Consider the following 9,088-nt stretch of genomic DNA (forward strand, 5'->3'; position numbering starts at 1 on the left):
CCATCACAAATTGGTCCAATCCTCTTCTAAAGGTTCTAGTGTTGGCTGGGCACTGTGGAATTAACTCTGGGGCCTTCTGCTTGCAAGAATGATGCTCATATCCCCAGTTAGACTACAGCCTCGGTCAGGCACCCAAATAAACTCGCTCACAAAATGAGTAAGCTTTGAGACTGGACATTCCTAGCCCTAGCTAGAGTTCATGGTGACATCTGCATGCAAGACAGATGCTCTAGCAGTAAGCAGCAGCCTCTTTCCGTAATGCAGGTGTGGGTGTGTGGGTGTTTTTGTGGGGGGAGGGAGAGGGAGTGGGCTGGATTAGATCATTTCCTAACGAGACCTACATTTTGAAAACACGCCTCCTCAAAATCGCAACTGAGCAGAAAAGATCAAGCATTTTAACTGTCTGCAAAGAATCCCCTCAACCTCCAATCTTTGCTGGTGCATTTAATAAGACGCCAGCAGAGAAAGAAGCCGGGGTGGTGGGGTGGGAATTTGGGCTCACATCACCCTTAGAGGCCGGATCTTGCCCTCGCTCAAGTCTGCGGGGCTTTCGCAGCCCACCTCAACAGGAGCTGGGTCTGGGTCCTCATTACCAATGCAAATTCTATGTAAAATCACATTAAGAAATCCTGAAGCGCAAAATGATAACGATGTCTGTTCACGCTGCTAGGATTCCCCGGGAACAGCCACGAGGCATGAATTAATACCCAGAGAGATGAAACCTGCTGCATCGTGCAGTTTAATTCTGAAAGGGCAAAAGCTAAGCCAATAACAAGCAGTCCCAGAGATTGAGAACGATTGCATCTCTTAAACCGCAGGAAGCAGAGAGGCAGGAGAATATTATTATTATTATTATTATTATTATTATTATTATTATTATTATTATTAGTGCTATGACTACTTATTTGCAGCATTTCTATCCTACCCTTCATTCAAGGGTAGCATAAGTGCCTATCCCACCCCAATCCTGTTTTATCCCTCACAACCACCCTGTGAGGTAGGTCAGGAGACACTGACTGGTCACAGACTTCCAGGGAGCTTCATGGCTGAGCTTGAAATCAGGTCTCTACTCTTGAGTCCATTTATATACTATCATAAACATCAATAAGTTTATTGTGCTAGCCAAAGGCCATGGCAATTTCATGATTACCAAACTGCAACCATAGCAAAAACATACACCAATAATATGAAACAAACACCAGTGATAAGAAGAGAGGTCAGAAAAATTCTCAGCTAGCTCGAAACTAGCTCAGTTTCAGATCAAACTTCCAAGTCCCCAGAGCAGCTTGCAGCAATGTTATCTAACCCTCTGTTTCAAATCTTTTTTTGTGGCCAGTGCATAAGGAGGGCCTTTGTGTCACTGAGCGACACTCAAGAGAAACTGAACCATTTACGCTGAGGTGTACCTACTGCCACGTACGAGCAAAGATTCCGGAAATTGATCTCTTCAATCCCTGTATAAGGGGCAAATTAACCAAATGATGCACAATGTATTCTGCCTGTAGCTGATCACAAATACAAAAACCGCCGTCATATGGGACCTTATGATAGCGACCATCCAAGACTGCAGAAGGCATCAATTGAATTCGCATCTCAACAAAAGCATTTCTTACACAAAGAAAAGCTTGGGTTTGGGTCAAATAATAGGCTCCAAAATACTCGGTTTTCAAAAATGGGTACTGTGGAGAAAAACTGGAGTCCCTAATTAATTGCATGTGTGGCGATCACACAGGGTCCCCGGTCGTTTGACGGACTATTGATCCCTGTGCCACCACGCGCTTCGCTGCCACCAACCAGGATCCCCTCCCTGGTAATAACTTTCACAGTCAGGGTGCAATTTTTAAACAAAATAATAAGTGTTTATTTAAAAACTTCAACAACTTAAGATAATGGTTACAACCCTGCCTACGCTCACCACTATACCTCACCACCAACCCTCACAATCAACAACCAACTCCCTCGATCAACTGCTCTTCAACAACTCCACTTAACTCTAACTGACTCCTTCAGCTGCCCCTAGCTCCTCCCCCCTCTGTTTATTGGTTAGCCTAGGGCCAGCCACTTAACCCCTTACTTACTCCTTCTCCTATATGTATACCCTAGGAAGGGCAAACGCCACATACCTCCCCCCTTAAATAAGTTTGATCAGGAGTATAACTCTGTACAGTTATCCCTCCTGAATCAAACTTATTTAAGGGGGGAGGTATGTGGCGTTTGCCCTTCCTAGGGTATACATATAGGAGAAGGAGTAAGTAAGGGGTTAAGTGGCTGGCCCTAGGCTAACCAATAAACAGAGGGGGGAGGAGCTAGGGGCAGCTGAAGGAGTCAGTTAGAGTTAAGTGGAGTTGTTGAAGAGCAGTTGATCGAGGGAGTTGGTTGTTGATTGTGAGGGTTGGTGGTGAGGTATAGTGGTGAGCGTAGGCAGGGTTGTAACCATTATCTTAAGTTGTTGAAATTTTTAAACAAAATAATAAGTGTTTATTTAAAAACTTCAACAACTTAAGATAATGGTTACAACCCTGCCTACGCTCACCACTATACCTCACCACCAACCCTCACAATCAACAACCAACTCCCTCGATCAACTGCTCTTCAACAACTCCACTTAACTCTAACTGACTCCTTCAGCTGCCCCTAGCTCCTCCCCCCTCTGTTTATTGGTTAGCCTAGGGCCAGCCACTTAACCCCTTACTTACTCCTTCTCCTATATGTATACCCTAGGAAGGGCAAACGCCACATACCTCCCCCCTTAAATAAGTTTGATTCAGGAGGGATAACTGTACAGAGTTATACTCCTGATCAAACTGCGTGACACCTTAATTCAAACAAACATTTTCTATGTTTACTAACCTTAACTCCTCATCTTATACTGGCTTAATAATTGTTTTTTCCCCACATTATATACAATAGATCATGCAATATTAAACCTTTAGTTAACTGCAAGAAAATTTGTAACTGTCCATTTTAATCTTTGCCTTCGGGTCTTCGTGATAAGGCATCTGCAACGATGTCCAGGATCCTTTCACGCTCCTTATTGTCCTTAACCGCCACAAGAAGTGTCTTTCTCTGGGCACCAGTCTTTTCTCTGCCACACGTGATGGGATGCGAGTTGTCTTCCTCCTCCATATGACACAGTCCCACTCCGATCCCTGCAGTCTATGCGTCTGTAACGATTGTGGATTCCAATCGGTGTAGAGTCTTTGTTTCTCAGGGTCAAAAGCTCTCTTGGATCACCCTCTCTCTCCTTCAGGATCTCTGTTAAGTGTTGAAGCTCGATGCCTGGTACAAATGTCTCCAAGTCATCAAAAACTGCATTAGAACTAGTTGTCTGGCTTTTTAATTCATTGGGAACTGCTTTCAGAAGTTCGTGGATAGCTGTTTTTTTAGTCAGCTTGCTGAAGCTTTTTGGACAATCAGGTTTACTTAATGAAAGTAGACTAAAAAGCTCTGATTGCCTATTGCTGTTAGCAATCTCCCTTGCTGTCAGTCCATCTTTGATCTGTATTGAATTATCAGTTCCCACTTCAAGCAATTTGAAGACGACTTTTTTATGTCTTTGACGTGGTGGCCACGTTAATGCTGTGTAACCACGTTCATCTTGGGCATTTATTTGTGTTGCATGAGCAGCAGAGTACCCATCTTCCCACCACACAACCTCTAGTGTAGGAAACACTTTCACTTTCATAGAAAGTTGATGGGACACCCTGGCAACTATAACTTTCAGTATGTTTTTCTTTCTATATTTCCAACTGATGAATGTTTTATCATAACTTTGAATAGTTGTTCTAACTGATCTCACAGATAGGTCACTTTTTAAAACAACTCTGACTCCTCTTGAATGGGCGTAACCCATAAGCTCAGGGTCATATTTTTCACAAATCGCCACTGTGGTAATATGTGACCAGTCATAAGCTTTCCAGGCCTGCCCCCCAATGTCAAATATAAAGACCTTGTATTCTAAATATGGGGCTTCCTGTTCCTCATCCCACAGGATCCCGGAAATAAAACTGTTTACTAGATCAATGTTTACTTTATATGGGCGCTGACGTCCTGCCACGTCACTGCATGGAGCCCCTTGGAAAGGAACTTTTGCAATTGAACAAACACGGGCCTTAATTGAACCTAGACAGGTATAATCATAGCCATACCATGGAACACCCATCACAATCTTCTTTGGATTAATGCCCATGTGAATGTATTTTTCATATTCCATTATGGTGTGGTTATATGGAGCATCGGCTCTGGCTTTGCATTGCGACCACATCTGACTCTGTTCATCATACGGCATAACAAATATGAAATCACAAGACTTTGCAATCCCGGTGTCAATGTGTTGGACTACCCCTTTTGCTAGTCTTGGAGTATTACTGAAAATCGTTTTAAATTTTTGTGGGATGTTTCTTATTTCTTCCTGCTGTGAATGGGTTAAGGTAGGGGCTAGCTTAACTTCTTGTATATTACATTCTTGCTCCCCTCTCCCCTCCCAGCATGGTATTTCTGCTTCTTCTGGGTCCTCTCGGATAGCACAGGGAGCCCAGCTTTCAGTTTTCTGGTAAGGCTTAATCATGTTTACGTGAACTACCTTGCGCCCCTCATCCCCCTGCTGGATAAGGTAGTTTACATTATTTATTTTGGACACGATTTGGGATGGTTCCTCCCAGGCTAGTTGCATTTCATTCCCCTTTTTGGTTGCTCTAGGCAAGGGTTGTGCCAAGTCGAGTCCTAACCTCTGGCAAATGTCACAGGCTTGGCAATACATTCTAATTTGCTTCCCCATTCCTGGCCAATAGAAATTTTGTGCCACTCTTCGTTTGGTCCGAGTTATCCCCATATGTGCCCCAAAAATACTATTATGGGCTTGCTTTATGATTTCTTCTCTGTACATGTGAGGAACCACTAGTTGTCTGCAGTTTCCTCCTCCCCCTTTATAAGGTGTGCTAAGGGCTTCACGATATAACAGCCCCTCCTCTAGGCAGAACCTCTCTGGGCAATCAGGGGTTAATGGAACAGTAGATTTTGCTGCCTCAAAACAGCCATTTAGTCCCATGTCATTCTTTTGTTCCTGAGAGAAACTAGTCTTTTGAGTAGTTTTAAAAGGTATTAGGAAGCCTGGCTCACTCAAAGTTTCAACTTGAGGACTTTGAGTCCTGCCCTCATTGGCAACTGTTTCGCTTCCCTCAGTATCAGTTGACAGTGGGCCCCCCTTGGAGCGGGTAATACCAAATGCACTCTGCACATGCTCCAGGAGATCCCAACCGACAAGCACCGCAGTGGGGATTTCCTCTGAAATGGCCACTTGCCACTTTCCACTCCAGTCATGTAACTTAATGTTTACCTCAGCCATTTGGAGTCTAACTGGCTCTTTGGCGATTCCTTTTAATTCTATAGTTTTTCCTGGAATTATTTTATCGGGACTGATTATCTCAGGATGAACAATTGTGATTTGGGATCCAGTATCTTTTAACCCTAGATATTTTTTGTTTTCAATCCAAATATTTTCTCCTGACTTTCTCAAGAGCAAATCATTCTGTTTAATCAAGTAACAGTGTATTACTGAGGCCTCAGGAATCTCCTCTGTCTCCGGCCTAGCTAGAGCTTCGGTTTCCGTGGCAACCTGCTTAGCCTCACCCTGCCCTACTGAGTGGATACAATAAGAGTGTTTTTGAGTGTTTGTGCTCCCAGATTTAACTTGTTCACCAGTCTTACATTCAAAGCTTCTGTGGCCCAGTTTGTTGCACGACCAGCACCTCATATCTCTTCCCCCAGTATAATTAGATTTATTTTCTTTTACCTCAGAGGTATGGGTGTTAGTTTGGCCCACGTCACTTGGGCTTTTTGACTGTGGTATGTTTCCCTTTTTCATTGCCGGAGAAGAGCTTCCTTTAGCATATTGAAATTGGTTTCTGGGGTTCCCCCACAATTTCCCGCCAAATTTTGGACTATCAAATCCATGGTCCCTAATTTCATTAATTTGGTCAGCTAGGGTTGCTGCCTCCTGGATGGTTTTAGGACTTCTTTCCTTTACAAGATATTTCAGCTCCCCAGTTATGGTGGCATAAAATTGCTCCAACGCAATAACCTCTCTGATTTTTTGAATTGAATCCGCACCCTCCTGCTCTAACCATTTTTTGAGGTAATTTGTAATTTTTGCCCCCAACTGAGCATACGTTTCTTCTCTCAACTTTGTCACACTCCTGAATTTTTTTCTTAGTTGTTCTGAGGTAATTCCAAACCTCGTATAAATTAATTGTTTAAACATCTCAAAATCTGTTGACTGTTCTTCTGTCATTTGGGCGTATATTTCTGCCAGTACCCCACTAATTCTAGCCCTTAAGATCACCATTTTCTCCTCATCCTTCACTTGGAAATCTTTACAGGCTCTCTCAAATGATATCAGAAAAGCCTCTGGGCTGTCTTTCTCCTTGAACTCAGGGAAACGCTTTAAATCTACCTTCCCTGTTGTTTGACTACTGGTGTTATTACTGTTGTTTTGATTCTCCATTGCTGCTAATTCTAGTTTCTTCATTTCCAACTGAAATTGCATTCTTTCGCTCTCACTTTCCCTCTCAGCTCGAATTCTTTCTTTTTCTAATTCTTGTTCAGCCTTAACTTTTTCTAATTCAAATTTATATTGTTGTTCTAGTTTCCACTTTTCTAATTCTATAGAAACTTGTGGCTCTCTCGCCTCAGGTACAATATTAGTGGCATCTTCTAAGCTCTGCTCTTCCCTCAGAGGATTCCCATTTTCCTCCCCTTCAGAGCTATCTTGAACTGGTTCCCTCACAGGGTTCTTTGTCTTTTTAGGTGGCATATTGTGTGATTGAGGATTGACAGTTAAATTAACAAAATAAGAGAAATCTCCTCTCAGCACTGTTCCCCCTGGCTAGGTTTCTCCAGACTCGGGTCTCAAAGTTCTGCTATGGGTCTTCTCTCTACCCGTTAAGCTTACTTCCTCCGACCCCAAGTCAAAACCCTCTGCCAGAACAGATTTGTGAGCTCTCTTTTCTCCTTTTGTTATCTTAGCCTTGCAGCGTCCTTGGGTAACCACAACTACACCCCCGGGCTAGGTTATCACTTCACAGATTTACCCTTCCCCTTCCAGGTGTATTGCTTTAACCCCAGCTGCTTCTGCCAATTTTGTGGTGAACAGGCACAACGATTTCAATATCCCTCCATGGGCTTATTGATGTCTCCTGCCGGCGTATTGATCTTATCCCGCCGCTGCCGCCAGTTTTGTGGCGATCACACAGGGTCCCCGGTCGTTTGACGGACTATTGATCCCTGTGCCACCACGCGCTTCGCTGCCACCAACCAGGATCCCCTCCCTGGTAATAACTTTCACAGTCAGGGTGCAATTTTTAAACAAAATAATAAGTGTTTATTTAAAAACTTCAACAACTTAAGATAATGGTTACAACCCTGCCTACGCTCACCACTATACCTCACCACCAACCCTCACAATCAACAACCAACTCCCTCGATCAACTGCTCTTCAACAACTCCACTTAACTCTAACTGACTCCTTCAGCTGCCCCTAGCTCCTCCCCCCTCTGTTTATTGGTTAGCCTAGGGCCAGCCACTTAACCCCTTACTTACTCCTTCTCCTATATGTATACCCTAGGAAGGGCAAACGCCACAGCATGCCCCTTCCAGATTCTATCTACAGTGGAACCTCGACTTGCGTACTTTCCTCTACATACGAAAAGAGGCCTTGCCAGCAGCCCGGAGCTCGCTCGGCGGGCTGCGGGGCAGGAGGCCTCTACTGCCAGGGAGAGGGCCCCCACCCCACCCCCGAAGCTGTGGAAGAGGTGCCGCCTGCAAGAGGCACAGCAGGGCGCATTGCAGCCCCAAACCCCGCCACCGAGGAACTAACCTGAGGAAGTCCAGAGAAGAACCCGGCCTGGCAAGGAAAAAAAGTGACCCTGGCTGAAGTGAATCAGCTCTTTACTGACCCTTGCCCCACCCCCAGCTTGTAGCCAGGTAAGCCCGCCCACCCTCAGTGCACGTAAGAAAAAAAATATGTTATTTTTTTCATCTACAATACTGTCTTATTTATTTTACAGTACAGTACATTGATTATTGCCTTCATTTTATGGATCTATGGTCTCGTTAGACAGTAAAATCCGTGTTAAATTGCTGTTTTAGGGGGTGTTTTTCATCGTCTAGAACAGATCAATTCACTTTTCCATTACTTTCTATGGAAAAGTGCGCCTCTACTTATGTGTGTTTCTAGTTATGACCAGACCTCCGGAAGAGATTATGGTTGTAAGTAGAGGTTCCACTGTATATATCTACTAAGAGGAGCTGAATTCTGCAGTCTGTACAGTAAGTCCACTAAGCAAATGTCCATGTTTGCTTATCTTCTATCTTTAAAACAAAATAAAAAATAAAAAAAATCATTCCAGTAGCACCTTTTTTGTTGTTGTTCAGTCGTGTCCGACTCTTCGTGACCCCATGGACCAGAGCACGCCAGGCACCCCTATCCTTCACTGCCTCTCGCAGTTTGGCCAAACTCATGCTAGTAGCTTCGAGAACACTGTTGGTCTGCCATAGTCAAAACAAAATAAAAAATAAAAAAATTCCTTCCAGTAGCACCTTAGAGACCAACTAAGTTTGTTCTTGGTACAGTATGAGCTTTCGTGTGCATACACACTTCTTCAGATACAGAGTGAGTTGTTGTTTAGTCATTTAGTCGTGTCCGACTCTTCGTGACCGCATGGACCAAAGATACATAATGACTTAAATCTGAGCGTCCAGAGTGCAAGAAACACTGTCCTACAGGTATCTGGTTGGCCACTGTGAGAACAGGATGCTGGACTAGATGAGCCATGGGCCTGATCCAGCAGCCAGGCTCTTCCTACGTTTTCAGTGCATTTGGATACAAGCTGCTGGAAACCCTGGGAGGGGAGGGTGTTCTGGTCTTGCTCATGGGCTTCTCTCCATCTCCTTGGCCACTGTGAGGATGCTGGACTAGGGGGGCCACTGGCCTGATCCGGCCACAGGGCTCTCCTAACGTCCTTCCCGGCAGGAGGGATAACATACTTGGCTCCTAACCTTGAACGCTCTTGGGAGGAAAAGGCTCCAATAA

The sequence above is a fragment of the Lacerta agilis genome, chromosome 13, assembly GCF_009819535.1.
Source record: "Lacerta agilis isolate rLacAgi1 chromosome 13, rLacAgi1.pri, whole genome shotgun sequence".
Taxonomy (NCBI): domain Eukaryota; kingdom Metazoa; phylum Chordata; class Lepidosauria; order Squamata; family Lacertidae; genus Lacerta; species Lacerta agilis.